This window comes from Ranitomeya imitator, chromosome 3 (assembly GCF_032444005.1).
Source record: "Ranitomeya imitator isolate aRanImi1 chromosome 3, aRanImi1.pri, whole genome shotgun sequence".
NCBI classification, from domain to species: domain Eukaryota; kingdom Metazoa; phylum Chordata; class Amphibia; order Anura; family Dendrobatidae; genus Ranitomeya; species Ranitomeya imitator.
Window position 1 is genome coordinate 146,636,367 of NC_091284.1, and position 20,444 is coordinate 146,656,810.

The 20,444-nt window shown below is 45.5% G+C and overlaps 1 protein-coding gene across 1 annotated transcript in view; it reads left to right on the forward strand.

Annotated features, from left to right (window-relative positions):
- The window catches only part of IL1RAPL1 (interleukin 1 receptor accessory protein like 1), a 2,437,811-nt gene that overhangs the window by 1,609,780 nt on the left and 807,587 nt on the right, over window positions 1-20,444 (forward strand). The window lies entirely within an intron of this gene.

Genomic DNA, 20,444 nt, shown 5'->3' on the forward strand with positions numbered 1-20,444 from the left:
TCTTTGAATAGTCCACCTCTCTTCACTGATGCTATGTGTATGTATGTGTCGGTGCAGGTAGATGTGTGTGTGTGTAAGTGTATGTGTTAGTGTGACTGTGTGTTTGCCAGTGTATGTGTGTGTATATGCATGTGTATCTTTATGTGTGATTGTATGTGTTAGTGTGTATATGTAAGTGTGTGTGTGTGTATGTTAGTGTATATGTACAGTGGCATATAGAAGTTTGGGCACCCCTGGTCAGAATTACTTTTATTATAAATAGTTAAGCAGGTTGAAGATGAAATGACCTCTAAAAGGGCTAAAGTTCAGAATGACGAATGACGCATTTACTTTGTATTTTATTGTATTTTATGGAAAGAATATATATATGTTGTCATTTTTTTTAAATGTAAAAAAATTACTATATATATATATATATATATACATATATATTGCCTAATAAAAAAAAGAAATGTGTCATCATTAATGTTGGCCCTTTAAGAGATCATTTAATCTTCAACTTGCTTAACTGTTACAAACAACAGTAATTTTAACCAGGGGTGCCCTAAATTTTACATGCCACTGTATGTGTGTGCATGTGTATTTGTGTTTGACTGTGTGTATGTATGTGTGTGCGTGTGTGTGCATGTCAGTGTATGTATGTGTGTATGTAGAGTATGTGTGAGTGTGTCTATGTACAGTATGTGTGTGTGTGTGTATGTATGGGTGAGCATGTGTGTGCATGTCAGTGTATGTGTGTATGTACAGTATGTGTGAGTGTATGTATGTACAGTATGTATGTGCATGTGTGTTTGTCAGTGTATGACATACACACACACACACGTTAACACATACAGTGTACTTATGTAGGTGTATATGTATAAATATATTGCACAAGGAGAGATAGATATGGCAGCACAGCCCAACAGCGAGACCAAGTGTGGAATCACTGGTCAAAAGCCGAGCCTAACACTATAGGGAGGTGCTCACGTCCGGAATAAAGAAAACACCATGTAGCAAAAATAGAAAAAAACGTGGCAACACTCATCACTCACCTCTTTTGTTCTTCGTCTCCCCCGTGCCGTGAAGATGTTGTTAGGAGTCGAGTTTCCTCTGCTGCACAGGGGGAATCTCGATCCGTGTCTGCTGCGGTCTCCCATTCGGTATCGGCCGCAGTGGGCTCTGCTCAGCGGAGACGTCGCTCCCAGCGTCTCGCTGGGGCTGATTCGGTGCATAGGGTCACTACTGCCTTTTCTGGCTTTCCTATGGTACCCTGCACTGATCTGCGGCGAGCGAGCCTCTCTGGGACTAAGTCCTTGTTTACTCACACTGAGCATGCCCAGGGCAGGGTCTCCCATTGGAGGTCGAGGGCCACATGTTCGGTCACATGCTCAGGTGCTGCAGTACATTCCATTGGTCCTTCAGGAAGGTCCTGAAAGGGCAAAACATGCTCAGGTACTGCAGCACTTTCCATTGGTCCTTCTGGAAGGTCCTGAAAGGGCAAAAACTTCAGTAGCAGCTTCCTGTGCTGCAACTATATAAACTGCGCATGACCGCACGGCCATGCGGTAGTATCGTCTGTTGCTATATGCTTTGCGCCAATGTGGTCATGTGTTTGTATGTGTTCAGGGATCCGGCTGAAATAAGCCCCTAGAATGCTGGCACCTCCGGCGAGGAGATTGTGTATAAGTGTGTTCAGGGACCCGGCTGAAATAAGCCCCTAGAATGCTGGCTCCTCCGGCGAGGAGATTGAGTATGCATGCATGACCACTCACTGCTCACATCTGGGTAGCTGGCCTGTGCCTCTGTGAAAGTCTAACAGGGCACAGAGCTCACCTCTCGCGGTTACTCTGTGAAGCTAACAGAGTTAGTATATACCGCCATATAGAGCCGCCATTATTTAGCAGCAGGTACTTTCCTGCACGGTGGATCCCGGGTTGCGAACGCACCAATTCCTTTTAATAAACAATATATTTGGTGCGTTCCGCCAACCCTAACAGTATACTAGCGCCAGGATCTGGCTAAGTAATGGCGGATGAACAGCGATTGCAGGGGTACATCCAGCTGCTGGAGGGCCGGTTGGCGTCTCTTGAGCGTGCAACCTCGGCGGTGGATGTTACCGCAATAGCTGTTCAGGCTGCTAGCGTGGCTGCAGCAGCTTTACCCACAGCCACCTCTGTTCCGACCCTATCTCACCTTCCTTTGCCTGAGAGATACTCTGGGGACAGTAAGTCCTGTAGGGGTTTCGTGAGCCAATGTGGTATACACCTCGAGCTTCTGGCTGCACGTTTCCCTACTGAGCGGGCAAAGGTGGGATTCATAATCTCTCTCTTGTCGGACAGAGCGTTGGAGTGGGCTACGCCGCTGTGGGAGCGCAACGATCATGTGGTGCGGAGTTTTCCTAGGTTTCTGGACACTCTGAAACAGGTCTTTTTAGGACCTCAAGTCACCCATGATACAGCGCTCCAACTGCTGGCTTTGACTCAGGGTTCAACCATGGTGAGCCATTTTGCTGTTCAATTCCGGACATTAGCGTCTGAGTTGGAATGGCCAGATAAAACCCTCATTCCCGTATTTTGGAGGGGGCTGGCTGACCATGTGAAGGACGCTTTGGCCACTAGGGAGATTCCCGCCACACTGGAGGAGCTCATAGCCGTATCTACTCGCATAGACCTTCGTTTTCACGAGCGAAGGTTGGAGCGAGCCCAGTGTAGGCAGAGGTTTCGGCTGGCTCCCACCTTCGCCAAACCTTTGGAATCTCCAGTCCAGGCGTCCGAGTCACATGAGGCCTTAGAGGTGACACGAGCGGGATCCAAGTCTCAGTCCGCCCGTGCACATAAGGTCCATCATGTTTGCCAGCAGTTAGGACATCTTGCCTCCAAGGGTCCTCAGCGGTCGGGGAAACGTCAGCATCTAGTGGCAGTTGGAGGAGGTACACTAGACACGGCGACGTTTGCCTCAAAGTTGTCCTTCAAGGGGACAATTACCATAGGCCCATCCACTCTTATGGTCGAGCTATGCGTGGATTCTGGGGCAGAGGGTAACTTTATGTCTTCCGCTTTTGCCCAGCGTCACGCAATACCATTGGTGATGCTCGCCAAGCCAGTAACCGTTCGAGTGGTAAACGGGTCAACACTACCTTCACAGATTACCCACCAAACCATTCCTTTCACGCTATCTGTGTCTCCATCACATCAGGAGATAATCTCCCTATTAGTCATTCCTGAGGGAATTGATGAGGTCCTGTTGGGGATACCATGGCTTCGCTACCATTCTCCTCATATTGAGTGGTCCTCCGGGAGAATTTTGGGATGGAGTAAATCCTGCGAGGGTAGATGTCAGAGGGAGTGCGTTCAGGTTGCTACTACACAGGTACCCGCAGATCTTTCCTCTCTCCCCAAGCACTATTGGCCCTATGCAGACGTGTTCTCCAAAAGAGCTGCGGAGACCCTTCCGCCTCACCGCCCCTATGACTGTCCTATTGACCTCTTGCCTGGTGCTGAGCCTCCCCGGGGTCGAGTCTATCCGTTATCTCTCCCGGAGACGGAGGCAATGTCCCAGTACATCCAAGAGAATCTGGCAAGAGGATTCATTAGGAAGTCAGTGTCACCGGCAGGGGCTGGGTTCTTCTTCGTACAGAAGAAGACTGGAGACTTACGTCCATGCATAGACTACAGGGGTCTTAACGCCATCACCGTTAAGAACAAGTACCCATTACCCCTAATATCTGAGCTTTTTGATAGGCTACGGGGAGCAAGGGTATTTACAAAGTTAGATCTGCGGGGTGCTTACAACCTGATTCGCATCTGTGAGGGGGATGAATGGAAGACGGCTTTTAACACCAGGGATGGACACTATGAATATCTGGTGATGCCCTTCGGGCTCTGTAATGCCCCAGCCGTTTTCCAAGACTTTGTGAACGACATCTTCCGAGATATGCTCACCACCTCGGTCGTAGTCTATCTGGATGATATTCTCATCTACTCTCCAGATATTGACTCCCATCGGAGAGATGTTCGCAAAGTCTTCGACCTCTTACGGGCAAACTCCCTCTACGCCAAGTTGGAGAAGTGTGTGTTTCAGCAGGAGTCCTTGCCTTTCCTTGGTTATATCATCTCTGCCCAGGGTTTGGCTATGGATCCTGCTAAGCTACAGGCTGTAATGGACTGGCAGGAACCCCATTCTCTTAAAGCGGTGCAGCGCTTCATGGGGTTCATTAACTACTATCGTCAGTTCATTCCACATTTCTCAACTTTGGTAGCTCCCTTGGTTGCCCTCACCAAGAAGGGAGCAAATCCCAAGTTGTGGTCAGAGGAGGTCTCCAAGGCCTTTCTCTCGATTAAGTCACACTTCGCTAGCGCTCCCATCCTACATCGCCCCAATGTAGATAAACCATTTATCTTGGAGGTGGATGCCTCATCCGTTGGTGCTGGAGCAGTCCTTTTCCAAAAGGATGCTCAAGGTCGGAAGCATCCTTGCTTCTTCTTCTCCAAGACCTTCACACCAGCGGAGAGGAATTATTCCATCGGGGACAGGGAGTTGCTAGCCATGAAGTTGGCTTTTTCAGAGTGGAGACACCTCTTGGAGGGAGCTCGCTTTCCCTTCCAAGTCTTCACTGACCACAAGAACTTGGTGTATATACAGACGGCCCAGCGGCTGAATTCTCGCCAGGCTAGATGGTCCCTGTTCTTCTCCCGGTTCCATTTTACTCTCCATTTTCTCTCCAGGGAGAAGAACGTTCGTGCCGACGCTCTCTCCCGCTCCGTAGTGTCATCGGAGGAGGAGGAGCCTCGGCTTATTGTCCCTTCTGAGAGCCTGAGAACTGTAGCTCCGGTTTCGCTAGAGTCTGTGCCCCTGGGCAAGACTTTCGTGCCAGCTAACTTGCGACCGGAGGTTCTCTCTTGGGCTCACTCCTCCAGAGTGGGTGGGCATTTTGGGACCAAGAGGACATCTGAGCTTTTGGCGAGAACATACTGGTGGCCGCATATGGCCCGAGATGTCAGGGACTATATTCAGGCGTGCGTTTCTTGCGCCCAGAATCGGTCTCCTCGGCAACGGCCTGCTGGGTTGCTTTACCCTCTACCGGTGGCAGACAGGCCCTGGGAGATGGTCGGGATGGACTTTGTGGTGGGTCTACCCAAGTCGCGTGGCTGCTCCATTATTTGGGTTGTCACCGACCATTTCTCCAAGATGGTGCATTTGGTGCCGCTTCCTCGGTTACCCTCAGCACGGGCCTTGGCGGTGTTGTTCATTAAACACGTTTTCCGTTTGCATGGTATGCCTGATAAGATTGTCAGTGATCGGGGTCCCCAGTTCGCATCTCGGTTTTGGAGAAAACTCTGCCGTTTACTCAGCATAGAGTTAAACCTCTCCTCTGCATACCATCCCGAGACGAATGGGTTGGTGGAGAGAACCAACCAGACTCTGGTGACATATTTGCGACATTTCGTCTCTGCTAGGCAGGATGACTGGGCATCTTTGCTACCTTGGGCGGAATTTGCCCTGAACAACTCCGTAGCCAATTCCACTGGTCAAACTCCTTTTCTCCTTAATTACGGCCAGCATCCGCGTGTCCCTGTGCCCATGCCCGTGTCATCCACCGATTCTAGGGTGGCAGACTGGGCGGTGGAGGCACGTGACATCTGGGACCGCACACAGGATGCCATCCGGGCCTCCAAGGAGAGAATGAGGGTTTCGGCTGATACACACCGGCGCCCCGCTCCGGTCTTTGCTCCTGGCGACTTAGTGTGGCTCTCCGCCCGTAACATCAGGCTGCGAGTTGAGTCCACTAAGTTTGCTCCTCGCTACATTGGCCCGTTTAAGGTTCTGGAACAGGTCAACCCTGTGGTCTACCGTTTGGCTATTCCTCCACGCCTTGGTATCACCGATACTTTCCACGTTTCCCTCTTAAAGCCCGTTCATTTGTCCCGGTTTTCCGAGTCATCTGCTGGGACATCGGGTTCATCCACGGATGAGTTTGAGGTGAATGCTATTGTGGGGTGCAAGGTAGTACGTGGCAAGAAATTTTATCTGGTGGACTGGAAGGGTCACGGCCCAGAGGATAGAACCTGGGAGCCTGTGGAGCACATTCGGGCTCCGCTGCTTATCGCAGCTTTTGAGCGTAGTGAGGCTCAAGGAGGGGGGGGGGCCCTAGGAAGGGGGGTAATGTTAGGAGTCGAGTTTCCTCTGCTGCACAGGGGGAATCTCGATCCGTGTCTGCTGCGGTCTCCCATTCGGTATCGGCCGCAGTGGGCTCTGCTCAGCGGAGACGTCGCTCCCAGCGTCTCGCTGGGGCTGATTCGGTGCATAGGGTCACTACTGCCTTTTCTGGCTTTCCTATGCTACCCTGCACTGATCTGCGGCGAGCGAGCCTCTCTGGGACTAAGTCCTTGTTTACTCACACTGAGCATGCCCAGGGCAGGGTCTCCCATTGGAGGTCGAGGGCCACATGTTCGGTCACATGCTCAGGTGCTGCAGTACATTCCATTGGTCCTTCAGGAAGGTCCTGAAAGGGCAAAACATGCTCAGGTACTGCAGCACTTTCCATTGGTCCTTCTGGAAGGTCCTGAAAGGGCAAAAACTTCAGTAGCAGCTTCCTGTGCTGCAACTATATAAACTGCGCATGACCGCACGGCCATGCGCTAGTATCGTCTGTTGCTATATGCTTTGTGCCAATGTGGTCATGTGTTTGTATGTGTTCAGGGATCCGGCTGAAATAAGCCCCTAGAATGCTGGCACCTCCGGCGAGGAGATTGTGTATAAGTGTGTTCAGGGACCCGGCTGAAATAAGCCCCTAGAATGCTGGCTCCTCCGGCGAGGAGATTGAGTATGCATGCATGACCACTCACTGCTCACATCTGGATAGTTGGCCTGTGCCTCTGTGAAAGTCTAACAGGGCACAGAGCTCACCTCTCGCGGTTACTCTGTGAAGCTAACAGAGTTAGTATATACCGCCATATAGAGCCGCCATTATTTAGCAGCAGATACTTTCCTGCACGGTGGATCCCGGGTTGCGAACGCACCAATTCCTTTTAATAAACAATATATTTGGTGCGTTCCGCCAACCCTAACAGATGTGTTCACAGTTGCTTCAATAAAAGGAATAGTCTGCTTTACAGGTTCGGTGAGTGTTGCCACATTTTTTTCTATTTTTGCTACATGTATAAGTATATTGCATTACGAGTTTTTGGTTTTCTTATATCCTAAACACATGATTAGTGTTGAGCATTCCGATACCGCAAGTATCGGGTATCGGCCGATATTTGCGGTATCGGAATTCTGATCCCGAGTTCCGATATTTTTGCGATATCGGGAATCGGGATCGGGATGAATATTTATGTGTAAAATAAAGAATAAAAATAAAAAATGTGAATATACTCACCCTCGGACGCGCCCTGGTTGTAACCGCTGCAACCGGCAGTCTCCATTCCTAAGAATGAGCGAGTGAAGGACCTGCAATGACGTCGTGGCTTGTGATTGGTCGCGTGAGCGGTCACATGAGCGGTCACGCGACCAATCACAATCTGCGACGTCATCATAGGACCTTCACCCGCTCATTCTTAGGAACGGAGGCTGCCGGTTACACCGCTAAGGTCCAGGGTCCGCCGGAGGGGTGAGTATATCCTTATTTTTTATTCTTTATTTTTTACATGAATTTGGATCCCAGGGCCTGAAGGAGAGTTTTCTCTCCTTCAGACCCTGGGAACCATTCCAGGATACATTCCGATATTTGTGTCTCATTGACTTGTATTGGTATCGGGTATCGGTATCGGCGATATCCGATATTTTTCGGATATCGGCCGATACAATCAGATACCGATACTTTCAAATGTCGGAAGGTATCGCTCAACACTAAACATGATAATAATAATTTACATTTTTTTCAGAAAGGATTAACTATCTCATTGGTGACAGAGCACATAGGCTCCTGTTCTATACTTGCATTGTAATAAATGTCCAAGTGGTTTTCAAAATCTTCAGTCATTTTTATGACCATTTACTTAATGCATAAAAAATTATCAAAGAGGCTTACATTCCTATATTTCCATTAAGTTATTGAACTGCTTCTCTGTGTAAGTGTAAGGAATACTTCCTCTAACACATTATTCATACATACAGTATTTTCAAGATGTCCCACTCTACATTGCACAATCTGCGTATGAATGAGCCGCAAGATATAGGTAATTGTTCTTAAGGACATTTTACCTCAGCACAAGGGTTTTTTTCTACATTGTTAATGTAATTAGGTCTGTCTTCTCTTCACCATGTGAATTTGGAGATAAGTTTCTCTTTTCGTTAGACCTGTTCAAACATGATAGGCAATTCTATATGAAATTCTGCTGTCGCCCTTATTTTATAAGGGTCTTCCACTTATTATATTATGATGTTGACATTATTTTAAGTGAGCTCTCTTCAGAATGATTTAATGTACTTGAAGCTCTGGTGCTTTTAATTAATGCTAAAATGTGTCTACAATAATGATGAAGTACCAGCCATTCAATATTCAACTTGACTCAGGGAAACTGTTGCATAAAAAAAGGCAGCATATAATCATGTTATTATAGGTGTAGTTTTTCTGCAGGGCTCCAAAATCATTCATTTGCCAGAGAGTAAGTTACTAAAAACCTTAAACAGAGCCTACTTATTGAAATTCACATCAATTGTTATAAGACCTCTAGTCATATCAGATTTGGAAACAATGAAATGCAAAATGATATAAAATGCTCCTCTATGTTTCCTTTTGTATCTGATTGATTTACGTGCTCAATCAGTCAATTCTTGAAAGGTTGTCTGATGAGCTGAGCTAATGCAGAGAAAGTATCAAAAAGAGCAGCATGATGAGCTAAGAAAGATCCTTTATTGATTGCCCAGAAAGGACAAGCACATATCACTCTACTAGGGAACAATATTCATTTAATTTAGCACATTTTTCTTTTACTTTACCTGAGCATTCATAGATTAAGCATCCTTAAGTTTTTTACTAAGTGCAAATAAATATGGTGGGTCAATATCTAAAAAGTTGAGCATGGTGTAGCGTCTTTGTAATGTGGCTTTCAGGCTATAAACATATTCTCCACGAGTATGTGACTCGTGCACTATATAATTTGGCTGAAAACTGGATGTTTATTAACTCCTTCAGTACTGGTCCTTTACAGCAACTATTTATTAGTTTTTTTTTGTATTGCCTGATTTCAAATACAACCCATCCTACAAAAAAAAGCTCTCACATGAAAAAATAAATAAATAAAAATTATATATATTTATATGGCTCCGGCAAAAATGAAGGGACCACTGCAAAATGTTCAGCTTGTCTTATTTTTCTCTTCATAGTGTAGGGATTTCACTCACTCAGCTGCGACGGCTGACACTCAGGAGACGTGTTCCTTTAAAGTTCACTGGGTTTATTGCTTCATAAACCATGTGGCAAACAACAGAAAACAAATAGCCTTTGGTTCAGGTAAAGAAAAACAAGTGTCCAGTTCATCCGGCTCAGTCCTGAAGCCGTAACACACTCAGGAGGGTTTCACCTCCACACATACCTACCTGTGTTAAGCATTAGGCTTTCTTTTATATGTCTAACCACACCCAGAACCCATCACATGACCAGACATGTGGTTGTGACATCACCACAGGTCCTGAAACACATATAGGTAGCCATGGTTACATCACAGCAACAAGCCATCTATAAGACACATATCTCCCATCGATTAGACATCCTTTAGCCACGCTACATACCTCCCCCCTCTGCCTAAAGCCGTGGGGCTTGGCACTTTCTCCCACTAGACAAGGGATTCTTGACAGGGCATCAGCATTACCGTGCAGCTTTCCGGCCCTATGTTCCACATGGAAACAGAAGTCCTGCAGGGCTAAGAACCAACGGGTGACCCTAGCATTTCTACCCTTCGTTTCCCTCATCCACCTAAGTGGGGCATGGTCGGATATCAGTCTGAATTTACGTCCCAGCAAATAGTACTGTAATGTGTCGACTGCCCATTTTATGGCCAAGCACTCCTTTTCAACGACTGAGTAGTTCTTTTCAGACGAGGACAGCTTCCTACTCAGATAGAGAACAGGATGCTCCTCTCCATGTAGTTCTTGGGAAAGGACTGCTCCCACCCCAACATCTGAGGCATCTGTTTGAAGAATAAACTCTTTCTTGAAGTTTGGGGCCATCAGAATGGGTTGCTTACATAAAGCCTCTTTCATTTCTTGGAAGGCTGAATCTGTTTCTTCGGACCACTTAACCATTACTGATTTTGTCCCTTTTAGCAGGTCAGTCAGAGGCGCCACCATTGTGGCGAAGTTTGGGATGAACCTCCTGTAATATCCCACGATTCCCAGGAAGGCTTTAACTTGCTTCTTGGAAACTGGTTTTGGCCATGTTTGAATTGCCTCCACTTTACTGATTTGGGGTTTTATTTCTCCATGACCCACTATGTATCCAAGGTACTTAGCTTCTTCTTTACCCAATGCACACTTCTTCGGGTTTATTGTAAATCCGGCCTCTCTTATAGCATCAAACACCGCTTGGACTTTCTCCAGATGACTCTCCCAGTCCGGGCTAAAGATGACGATATCATCTAGGTACGCAGCAGCGTATGCCTTGTGGGGTGCAAGGACTCTATCCATAGCCCTTTGGAAGGTGGCCGGAGCTCCCTGTAGGCCAAATGGCATCCGGACATACTGGAAGCATCCATCTGGTGTAGAAAACGCCGTCTTCTCCTTGGCTTCCTGTGCCATGGGGATCTGCCAATACCCCTTCGTCAAATCCAAGGTGGTTATGTACCTGGCGGGCCCAAGCCTTTCGATGAGCTCATCAACTCGGGGCATGGGATATGCGTCGAACTTGGAGACCTCATTCAACTTCCTATAGTCGTTGCAAAATCTCCACTCCCCATCAGGTTTTGGGACCAGGACAATTGGGCTCGACCAACCGCTCTTGGATTCCTCAATGACTCCAAGCTTCAACATACGCTCCACTTCCTTGGAGACTATTTCTCGACGGGCCTCAGGAATTCTATAGGGCTTCACGTTCACGCGCACATGGGGCTCTGTCAGGACCTCATGCTCTATGACCTTCGTGTACCCAGGCAACTCGGAAAACAGGTCCCTGTTTTTCTGGAATAACTCCCGGCATTGCTGTTTCTGGGACTCCGATAGCGTCTCCGCTATAGTAACCGCTCCAACCTCATCTTCTGGGTTGCTTAACAACGATGGAGTTACTGTCGGCTCTCTATCTTGCCACGGCTTGATAAGGTTGACATGGTATACTTGGAATGGTTTCCGTCTTCCTGGTTGGTGAATTTTATAGTTTACTTCACCAAGTTTCTCGACAACCTCATATGGCCCTTGCCATTTGGCCAAGAACTTGCTTTCCACTGTCGGAACTAACACAAGAACTCGGTCTCCCGGATTGAATTGCCTCACTCTTGCAGACCGGTTGTAGACCCTGGCCTGAGCTTCTTGTGCTTGGAGAAGGTGTTCTTTCACGATAGGCATCACCTTTGCAATCCTCTGCTGCATCAGGGCCACATGCTCAATGACGCTTCTGTGGGGCGTGACTTCGGCTTCCCAGGTTTCCTTGGCTATATCCAGGAGTCCTCGTGGATGTCGGCCATACAGAAGCTCAAACGGTGAGAAACCTGTGGAGGCCTGTGGAACTTCACGAATGGAAAACATCAAATAGGGTAAGAGACAATCCCAGTCTCTACCGTCTTTCTCTATAGCTTTTCTCAGCATGCTCTTCAGTGTCTTGTTAAATCTCTCAAGAAGGCCATCTGACTGGGGATGGTACACCGAGGTCCTCAACTGGGAGATTTTCAGGGCTTTGCATAGTTCCCTCATCACCTTGCTCATGAAAGGTGTCCCCTGGTCAGTCAGGATCTCCTTCGGCAGACCTGTCCGGGAAAAGACATGGACCAACTCGCGAGCTATACTCTTTGAAGAAGAATTTCTCAAGGGAATTGCCTCAGGATAGCGTGTGGCGTAGTCCAGGATGACTAATATATACTGATGGCCCCGGGCTGATTTAACTAAGGGACCGACCAAGTCCATGGCAATTCTCTTGAATGGCACCTCAATAATGGGCAGTGGCACAAGGGGGTTCCGGAAATGAGGAGTGGGAGCAGTTAGCTGACATGTAGGGCAGGACCTGCAATAGTTCACTATTTCCTGGTGGCACCCAGGCCAATAGAACCTCTGCACAACCCGTTCCTGCGTTTTTTCCACCCCTAGGTGTCCACCCAAGATGTGTGAATGGGCCATGTCCAACACCTTCCGTCTATATGGACCCGGCACTACCAACTGCTCTACCAACTCCTCCCTTATTTTCGTGACCCGGTACAACAACTCCCTGCTCATTAGAAAATGGGGAAATCTTGTGTCTGCCCCCGGCTCCTGTACCACCCCGTCAATAACTGTGACATTATTAAAGGCTTCCCTCAGAGTGGGGTCCCTATGTTGGGCAGTCCCAAAATTTTCACCGGATACCTCTAACTCCAGAATGTCAGATGCAGGGGACACTTCCTCCTCATCTCCAGCCAGGACACAAAAAGGAAATCTGTCTGACTCTGGGTGTGGCACCACCCTTCCCGGGTTCACTGGTTCCCTACTCTTGCTAGGGAGCTCAGAACCTTTCCCCCACAAATCCCAAAACAAACAGAAATCCCGGCCAATAATTATAGGGTGCAACAAGTCCTGAACGACGCCGACTATGTGGGACTCCGTGCCACATGTCGTTTCAATGTTCACACTGGCCACAGGGTAGTCCTTTGCATCACCATGTATGCACCGCACTCCGACCTTCTTTCCCGGGAGCAGGTGGAGAGGAAAAGTGGCCCTCACCAGGGTCACTAGGCTCCCCGAGTCTAACAGTGCCATTACTGCTTGACCGTTCACCTTCACGGGACATGCTTGAGGTCCCTCGTTGGGCGGAGAGTTCACACTGCAAGCTGGATACGCATAGTATGAACAACGGCGTCCCATGCTGCAGTCCATCTGCTCAGTGGTTTGGGAACAACGGGCAGCTATATGTCCTGGCTTGTGGCACCTCCAACAAATAATATCACCCGTGGGGACCTTGGGCACCACCTCCCCCGCCCTTTGTGACCTTGGACGCACCACCCCTTTTTGGGACTCAGCTGCCTTCTGGGATCCCCAGTACGGCATGGGCTGCCTCCCGAAGGAGCCTTCCAACCCTTGGTATCTCTCAACCAGTCCGATCAGCTCGTCGGCATTCTGGGGATCACCCTGGGCAACCCAAGACTGTATAGGCCTCGGGAGGGAATGGACAAACCGATCCATCATCACCCGTTCTACCATCTGTGCAGGCGCAGAGGACTCTGGCTGCAGCCATTTCTGGACCAGGTGCAACAGATCAAACATTTGGGAACGAGGTGGTTTGTCCCGGTGATAGCCCCAGGAGTGAACTCGCTGTGCCCTGACAGTCAGTGTCACCCCCAAACGTGCGAGAATCTCGGCTTTCAATTTGTGATACTCTTTGGCATCCTGCAAGGTCAAATCATAGTACGCCTTCTGGGGTTCTCCCGTCAGGTATGGCGCAAGTACCTCTGCCCACTGCTCTGGCGGAAGTTTTTCCCTCTCAGCGACCCTCTCAAACACCGTCAGGAAGGCCTCAACATCATCCCCGGGAGTCATTTTCTGCAATGCGCGTCTTACCGTTTTCCGGACGTGGGTGTCATCAGCCAAACCTGGGGTTGGGGCGCTCGCCTTGCCCTGGATGGCGGTTGCCAGAAGCTGCATCTGCTGCTGATGCTCCTGCTGGCTCTGCTGCATCTGCTGCCGTTGCTCCTGCTGGCTCTGCTGCATCTGCTGCTGGCTCTGTTGTAACTGCTGCCGTTGCTCCTGCTGGCTTTGTTGCATCTGCTGCCGTTGCTCCTGCTGGCTCTGTTGTATCTGCTGCATCAACAGCCTGTTGGTCTCTTGCTGCCTTTTCTCCTGCTGTGACTGCATCTGGACCAATTGTTTCAGCAGGTCCTCCATTTTCTCCGGCAATGCTTGCTGGCTTGCAACAGCCTTGACCCAGGACATTCAAAATAAACTCACGTCTCCGCTGGGAACGCTGCTCGCACGTCTACCACCAATTGTAGGGATTTCACTCACTCAGCTGCGACGGCTGACACTCAGGAGACGTGTTCCTTTAAAGTTCACTGGGTTTATTGCTTCATAAACCATGTGGCAAACAACAGAAAACAAATAGCCTTTGGTTCAGGTAAAGAAAAACAAGTGTCCAGTTCATCCGGCTCAGTCCTGAAGCCGTAACACACTCAGGAGGGTTTCACCTCCACACATACCTACCTGTGTTAAGCATTAGGCTTTCTTTTATATGTCTAACCACACCCAGAACCCATCACATGACCAGACATGTGGTTGTGACATCACCACAGGTCCTGAAACACACATAGGTAGCCATGGTTACATCACAGCAACAAGCCATCTATAAGACACATATCTCCCATCGATTAGACATCCTTTAGCCACGCTACAATAGGTATAATTTTGAGTAAAATGTAAATCTTGGCATGCCTTCCACCAGTCTTTCACACTGCTTCTGGCTCGAAAATGTAAGCAGTTCTTCTTTGTTTGATGGCCTGTGACTATCCATCATCCTCATGATTACATTCCAGAGGTTTTCAATGGGGTTCAGGTCTGGAGATTGGGCTGCCCATGACAGGGTTTTGATATGGTGGTCTCTTAATTTTTGCCAGAGCTGTATATATATTCATTGATGTTGGCATGTGATGGTTTGGTTTTTGTAGGATAGGTTGTATTTGTCAGTACCATCACTTCGGCATACATATAATACATATAACTTATCATTCATTAATATTTATTTTTATCTCTTTTTAACATGTTTAATATGTACCATGCTGCACCATTGCTGTATTCATTCTGTGGCTAAGCATACAGTCATGGTCAAAAGTATTGACACCCCTGCAATTCTGTCAGATAATACTCAGTTTCTTCCTGAAAATGATTGCAAACACAAATTATTTGATATTATTATCTTCATTTAATTTGTCTTAAATGAAAAAAACACAAAAGAGAATGAAGCAAAAAGCAAAACATTGATCATTTCACACAAAACTCCAAAAATGGGCCAGACAAAAGTATTGGCACCCTCAGCCTAATACTTGGTTGCACAATATTTAGCCAAAATAACTGCGACCAACCGCTTCTGGTAACCATCAATGAGTTTCTTACAATGCGCTGCTGGAATTTTAGACCATTCTTCCTTGGCAAACTGCTCCAGGTTCCTGATATTTGAAGGGTGCCTTCTCCAAACTGCCATTTTTAGATATATCCACAGGTGTTCTATGGGATTCAGGTCTGGACTCATTGCTGGCCACCTTAGAAGTCTCCGGTGCTTTCTCTCAAACCATTTTCTAGTGATTTTTGAAGTGTGTTTTGGGTCATTGTCCTGCTGGAAGACCCATGACCTCTGAGGGAGACCCCGCTTTCTCACACTGGGCCCTACATTATGCTGCAAAATTTGTTGGTAGTCTTCAGACTTCATAATACCATGCACACGGTCAAGCAGTCCAGTGCCAAAGGCAGCAAAGCAACCCCAAAACATCAGGGAACCTCCGCCATGTTTGACTGTAGGGACCGTGTTCTTTTCTTTGAATGCCTCTTTTTTCTCCTGTAAAGTCTATGTTGATGCCTTTGCCCAAAAAGCTCTACTTTTGTCTCATCTGACCAGAGAACATTCTTCCAAAACGTTTTAGGCTTTTTTAGGTAAGTTTTGGCAAACTCCAGCCTGCCTTTTTTATGTCTCGGGGTAAGAAGTGGGGTCTTCCTGGGTCTCCTACCATACAGTCCCTTTTCATTCAGACGCCGACGGATAGTACGGGTTGACACCATTGTACCCTCGGACTGCAGGGCAGCTTGAACTTGTTTGGATGTTAGTCGAGGTTCTTTATCTAACATCCGCACAATATTGCATTGAAATCCCTTGTCAATTTTTCTTTTCCGTCCACATCTAGGGAGGTTAGCCACAGTGCCATGGGCTTTAAACTTCTTGATGACACTGCGCACGGTAGACACAGGAACATTCAGATCTTTGGAGATGGACTTGTAGCCTTGAAATTGCTCATGCTTCCTCACAATTTGGTTTCTCAAGTCCTCAGACAGTTCTTTGGTCTTCTTTCTTTTCTCCATGCTCAATGTGGTACACACAAGGACACAGAACAGAGGTTGAGTCAACTTTAATCCATGTCAACTGGCTGCAAGTGTGATTTAGTTATTGCCAACACCTGTTAGGTGCCACAGGTAAGTTACAGGTGCTGTTAATTACACAAATTAGAGAAGCATCACATGATTTTTCGAACAGTGCCAATACTTTTGTCCACCCCTTTTTTATGTTTGGTGTGGAATTATATCCAATTTGGCTTTAGGACAATTCTTTTTGCGTTTTTTTTTCATTTAAGACAAATTAAATGAAGATAATAATACCAAATAATTTGTGTTTGCAATCATTTTCAGAAAGAAAATGAGTATTATCTGACAGAATTGCAGGGGTGTCATTACTTTTGGCCATGACTGTAATTATGGCAATACAAAATGTATAGAATTTATTTACATTTATTTACATTTTATTACTTTTGAATAATTTTGCAGGACAAATAATAGTTTTCTTAGGTATCATTTACCATGGAAGTAGTTGAATAGCCAGTATAGAACTTAGATGAGATCCTGGCTATTGCACAGGGAGTGTAGTACAATGTGGAGCAGTGAATTGCTTGATTAAACTTGAAACAACAAAACAAATTATAGAGTTGCATACTGAATGGCAAGGGACTGTAGAACACCAGCACTAAAATAAACCTGATGGACAGTGAAACTAACTACAGGAGCCATTACCAGGCAGTTGCTACTACACAGAAAACTATAAGAATGTATACCAAGAAGCATAGATGTACAGGATGAGAATGTAGGGGCTGATTTATCAAACCTATAATGTCAGAACGGACATAAAAATCTTTGAAAGTCCCAAAATGTTCACTTAACTCCAGGCTAAACTAAAATTTTGCAACCTCTTGTGTTCTTATCTTATATTTGACCAACTAAGGGTGGGGGTGCAGCAACTAATGCTCATTATTTCAGAGTGAGCAGCAGCATTTGCTTCACCAAAAATCTTACGCTAGCGGTGACTAGAGTAGGATAAGGTTGATAGACGCACACTGAGGCACTTGCCACTTGTCCAACACTCCTGTTTTATGAAAAAGCACATGTCTCTTCATGAACCAGGAGCATTTAACTCCAGTAAATCTCCTCATCAAGACTGTTTTCAACAACGCAAGTCTTGATGCTGCGCACCCATAGTTTTGAGTTGATAAAAAGTACAAGTTAGACCAGTCATGGAATAGTCAAACACAAAAAAACAGAATCTGTAGAATCACTACTCCAAAAAGACAAATTCAAATGTGCTCTTTGACCTGTTTTACCACATATTAAATATTGTGTGCTGTTTTCGAAATTTGTGCAAAAAGCAATTAAAGGAATGGGTTTATTTTCTGAAATGGAAAATCTATTAGATTTGTGCTTATTTACAGTAGTTTGTGTAACATACTCACTCATTCCCACACTTAACATCAGTGTCCACAAGTGTCACACAACGCAACCCAGAGGTTAACGTACCGTTCGTGAAGTAAGGCTACTTTCACACTGGCGTTTTTTGCCAGACGTCGCAATGCATCGTTTATGGCAAAAAACGCATCCTGCAAAGTGGTTTGCAGGATGCGTTTTTGCCCCATAGATTAACATTAGCGATGCATTGCGACGCTTTGCCAACGCTTTGTTGTGGCGGACCGCCGGGAGCAAAAAACATTACATGTAACGTTTTTTGCTCCTGACGGACCGCTTTTTCCGACCGCGCATGCACGGGCGGAGCTCCGCCCTCACCTCCCTGCACCTCACAATGGGACAGCGGATGCGCCGGAGAAATGCATCCGCTGCACCCATTGTGCAGTACGTCAAACACTAGCGTCGGAATCTCTGCCCGACGCATTGCGACGGGGAGATTCCGACACTAGTGTGAAAGTAGCCTAAGGGAGACCACTTCTACCTTCAAAGCAGGTGGAATTGTGCATTATAATGAAATTGTTGGCTGTATTGTCCTTGTGTTGGCATCTTCTTCGCTTTGTGTCGGTGCCTGTCGCCATGCCAATGTTATGGGCAGCATTTCTGAAAGAGGAGTCAATCAGCCAAAAACATTGACATTAATGATTGTCAATTATGGTCCTACTTACTGTCTAATCACTAGGGTTAGCCAGTGGGTCACTTGGTGGCCAACAGGTGCTTGCTTCGGACAATTTAAGTTCTCTCTTTGTTCTAAATCATTGCTAGATATTCTAAAGCTTATTAGCATTGTTGAAATAACCTCTGTTTTTGATTCAGCTTTGTACTTTGTTTATTCCACTGATTAACATTGCAATTAATACTTATGTATAAATAAATTTAAATTGTAAAAGCACATATTTTTGTTATGTTTAATGTCTGGGTTTTTTTTAGGATGAAACTTCAAGGGAGCTTTTCAGAGTACTTTCTAACCTGGCTATGTAGAATGTAATGAGATTATAAACTGGGAGATCAGAGATAAAATGTAGAACAAAGTAGCTATAGGCAAATCTTTCCATCTCCCTTTTGAAATTGTCCCATATTAGATTGTAAGTTGCTAAAGGCATCCAAGTAATTGGCAAATAAACATGATTTGCAATACTCTGTCATATTCTGCAAACCACTTTTGTGATTGTAGTTTCCATAAGAAATAAGATTTTATTTTATTTATTTTAAACAAATGTAACTCATCACATTGGAGTAAAGACTGATGGAATTATAACTGTGGTAAACCCTGATATTTGTTATTGTCTGAACAGTTGATGAATATTATAATAAATGGAACCATGAAGAAATTGCACCAGTAGGGTTCACTTAAATTAGTTGTCTGGCACTTTCATATTGATGAGTTGTTTTTACGATGGCTTATCCTTATCTTTATGATTGCTATGCAAACAAGGAGTCCTTACAATGGCTTCCATTTTCTTCAACCTATTACATTCGATAGGGGCTGGGTTTGATAGGCCAAATGTCAGTCACGCACTGAGAGGTTAGACACATTAGAGTATATAAGATAATACAGTGTATCACCAATTATATTAAATTGATGTATTCCATCTCTAAGATACTACCCAAATATGTAGTAGATATAATAACAATAATACTTGCAAATAAGTATTGTTCTACTGTTTTGCTATGTCACTTATTCTATGTGCAAAGCATATTAGTAGCTTAGGTCGTCATGGTTACAACCACTACCATACAGAATAACTGTATGAGTTTATTAATTGGAAATATTTGCTAATGTTACTATTAGTCCACCTACCACCTATCAGGACAGAATATTGGAGATGGGAGCACTCCCTTAAAGATTGCATATATAAGTCGCCTTTTGGGACCAGTAAATATAGCAGAAAAAATAAATTTTAAGTGTATATATATATATATATATATATATATATATATATATAATAGACCACTTCTATGAATAAAACTGGGTGGGCCATTTATAAAGTTGCATCCAAAATGGCCAACTGAAAATGGCTGCCATGGTCATCACCCATCTTGAAACGTTTTTCCCCTGCCATATACTAATGTGCCACAAACAGGAAGTTGACATCACCAACCATTCCCATTTTATTTAGGTGTATCTAAATACATGGCCTACCCAGGTGTATCCATATACATGGCCCACCCTGTATATCAATATATATATATATATATATATATATATAAATATATGTATATATATATATATATATATACAGTGGCATGTCAAAAATATGACTCATGTCCTTTGTATTTTAGGCAAAGAAAAAAATATCTAATTTCATCTTTTATATTTTAAAAATGACATAAAGGAAAATAACCTGATACAAAAGCTTAGGCACCCTTTGAGATTTGTGTGCTCAGATTTAATTCACCACGGTTTCAGACCTTAGTTAGCATGTTAGGCTTTTGACTAGTTCACTATCTTGGATAGGAAAGGCCAGGTGATACAAATTTCCAAGCTTTATTAAAAATCAACCTCCTCCAACCTTGTGCCAAAGAACAGCAGCCATGGGTTCTTCTAGGCAGCTGCCTAGCACTTTGAAAATAAAAATGATGGAGGCTCACAGAGCAGGAGAAGGTTATAAGAAGATAGCAATGCGTTTTCAAGTTTCCCAGTCCTAAGCTAAAAATTTAATTAAGAGATGGCAGTAAACAGAAAAAGTGGAAGTAAAGATCAGATCTGGAAGACCAAGTGTATTTTCAGTAAGAGCTGATCCTAGGATTGCTGGAAAGGCAAATCAGAAGCCCCACTTGACAACAAAAGACCTTCAGAAAGACTTAGCAGACTCTGAAGTGGTGGTACATTGTTCTACTGTTCAGAGACACATGCACAAATA